Genomic DNA, 3,622 nt, shown 5'->3' with positions numbered 1-3,622 from the left:
CTTATTTAGAAAGTCAACAAAAGCCAACTGAAAGTCAAAGTCAACCGAAAGTCAACTCAAAAGTCAACCATGGTCAAACATAGTCAACATTAATTTGAAAAGTGTAAATTATAATAATAACATAAGTTATAATGTTTATTAAAGTTAAAAGTGTATAATTAAGTCATAACATAAGTTTAATTAAATAAAATGAATTATTAGAGTTAATATAAGTTGAAGCGATATAATTAATATATCATAAGTATTTAATTAATTAATTAAATATTAATCATAATATAAGTATTATTAATTAATAATAAATTTTTAAATCATATCATAAGTATTATTAATTAATAATGAATTATTAACCATATCATAAGTTTCTAATTATAATTATTAAATCATAAGTATTTAATAGTTAAATCATAATTAAATAATTAAGTCTTATAATAATTAAATAATTATTTAATCTTTATTATAAGTCTTATAATAATATTCTCATAAAATAAATTTAATACTTATCATAAGTATTTTCCAATAATAATAAAAGTATTAATAACCGTAAGTTAAATTAAAATGTTAATTAAATCATAAATAATAATTAAATGATATAATAAATATTTATATCATAAGTCTTAAATAATAATAATTACTTCTTTTATCATAAGTAATTAATTAATAATGAAATTCATTATTTTTATCATAAGTTTTAGAATTAATCATAAGTTTTAATTCAAAAGTTCCTCGGGTCGTATCTTGAGCCCCGGGTGTCGATTTCTGGCGAGTCTTATATGCATCTCCGCCTATTCAAACCACCCGACACAGTGGTGCACTCAAGAACACACCAAGAACAGTCCACAAGTCATGATAATCAGCCATGACACCACTTGGACCTTCAATTTTCTCAAAACCGTGTTTTAGTTATAACGGGTGAACCGTGGCTCGGATTTAGGTGACCCGAACATGAAAGTTCGTCCCACCATCAGTCCTAACACACTAACACACCCTAAAGACACCAAGGATGGTCACAAAGTCGGACCAAACCTGGTTCATGTCAATATCACAATTCAATCTTTACAAAATACTAATTTGATCATAACAAGGGCTCCGGGAATCGAAACGACATGAATCCGGAGTCTAAAATTAATGTCTTGATGAGAGGAACTCATCTAAATAGTTTATTTTAACATTTATATCAGTCACAAACTCAGAATACATGAATTATCTGCTGTTCAGAATTTTACAAACCGAAAACATGTGATTTTGAGTACATCTATGCATACAAACATCATTACAATAATCCACAAATATCATACTACTAAATAAACATCAAAATACAGAAAATAATTAAAAATTTGAAAGTTCTAGGGTTAGGGTTTATACCCTAATCGAGAAACAATCTATGTAATCGCGTAGAGAACGAAGAGAGGAACGCGTTTATACTAATCAATCCTTGATCTAAGCTTTAAAATTTGTGAAATGATGATGATGAAGGTGATGGTTGGAGACAGCACCCAAGGAAGAAAAGGGAGGAGATCAAATTTAATTTTAAGTTTTGGTGAATTAGACTTGAAATGAAAAAATGAAAAATGAAATCAAAGTGTAAAGGGGTATCCCCCTCCCCCTTGGCTTCGGCCGATTTTGAGATGGGGTGGGCCCCATGGTGGGCCAAACTTGCTAATTGATAAATCCTTGTGGCCCGAAAGCCCGAACGAAACCCGAAACGCAAAAACGCACGTACGCGATTTAAAATCAGGAAAGATAACAAACGCGCGACGAAAAATAAATATAAATACACTATATAATAATATGATCTTAAAATATCATATTTAAAATATTTAGGATTTAAATGTCCCAAAAACTCGACCGTTGGTTTGAAAACCAAAAAGATTCGCCGGATGGAAATCCGCGAGACGTAGAAACGTATAAGTTTAAAATATGAATACAAATATTCACATAACACATAATAATTAATATATATATATATATTATTACAAAAAAATAATAATATAGGTCATAGAAATGACGTGGCACACTAACAGTTAACAGCCGTTAAATAATTAACTGAAAAAGATAACGGAAAAGTAGGGTTGTGACAGTACCTTCCCGTTACGGAAATTTCGTCCCGAAATTTAAGCAGGCGTAGGGGTTGACTCGGCATCTGGGAACAAATGCGGGTATTTCTGCTTCATCTGGTCTTCACGCTCCCAAGTGAATTCGGGACCGCGTCTAGCGTTCCATCTGACCCGAACAATAGGAATTCTGCTCTGTTTAAGAGTCTTAACCTCTCGGTCCATGATTTCAACAGGCTCCTCAATAAAATGCAATTGCCTATCAACTTGAAGTTCCTCCAAAGGAATAGTCTGATCAAATTCAGCCAAGCACTTCTTTAAATTCGAAATATGGAAAACATCATGAACAGCACTGAGTTCTTGTGGCAATTTCAAATGATAAGCCACCGGTCCAACTCTTTCAATGATCTCAAAAGGTCCCATGAAACGAGGACTTAACTTTCCCCTTTTAGCAAAACGGATTACGCCCTTCCAAGGCGAAACCTTTAACATAACACGATCGACAACTTGAAATTCAACATCTTTCCTTCCCTTATCGGCATAACTCTTTTGCCGACTTCTAGCAGTTCTCAACCTTTCTTTAATTTGTACAATCTTCTCAGTAGTCTCATGAATAATCTCTGGACCTGTAAGTTGAGCATCCCCAACCTCATTCCAACAAATAGGAGACCTACATTTCCTACCGTACAAAGCTTCAAACGGTGCAGCTTTAATACTTGCGTGGTAACTGTTGTTATAAGAAAACTCAGTTAGCGGCAAATATTTATCCCACCCATTTCCACGCACGCTCGCAACATATCTTCTAATGTCTGAATGGTCCTTTCACTTTGACCATCCGTTTGAGGATGATAAGCGGTGCTCATATCCAACCTAGTACCCAAGGCTTCCTGTAAAGATCGCCAAAACCTCGACACAAATCGACTGTCTCGGTCGGAAATAATGGACACGGGAACACCATGCCTAGAAACAATTTCTTTCAAATACAAACGGGTGAGTTTCTCCATCGAATCCGTTTCCCTAATCGGCAAAAAGTGAGCTGACTTAGTGAGTCGATCTACAATCACCCAAATCGCATCATAGCCACCCGAAACTCTTGGTAACTTAGTAATAAAATCCATAGTGATACCTTCCCACTTCCACTCGGGAATTTCTGGTTGCACCAAAAGTCCAGACGGTTTTTGATGTTCAGCTTTGACCTTAGCACAGGTCAAACACTTAGTCACATACTTAGCTACATCACCTTTCAAATTATGCCACCAATACAGCTCCTTAAGATCCTGATACATCTTTCCTGAACCAGGATGAATAGAGTATCTAGACTTATGAGCCTCATCCAAAACAAGTTGTCGAAGACCTCCAAATTTCGGAACCCATAGACGTCCCGCAAAATACCTAGTACCATCAGCTCGTACTTCAAACTTCTTAGCTACCTTTTCTACATTCTCCTTCACGAAATTCTCCTCCTTTAAGGCTTCTTGTTGTGCCTCAAGAATCTGCCTAACGAGGTTTGATCTAACTGTCATATTCAAGGCCCTAACCCTACGAGGTTCAGTCCTTTCTTTATGACTCAA

Source organism: Rutidosis leptorrhynchoides, chromosome 6 (genome assembly GCF_046630445.1).
Source record: "Rutidosis leptorrhynchoides isolate AG116_Rl617_1_P2 chromosome 6, CSIRO_AGI_Rlap_v1, whole genome shotgun sequence".
NCBI lineage: Eukaryota > Viridiplantae > Streptophyta > Magnoliopsida > Asterales > Asteraceae > Rutidosis > Rutidosis leptorrhynchoides.
The sequence above is the reverse complement of the archived record's forward strand: the minus strand, read 5'-3'. Positions refer to the sequence as shown.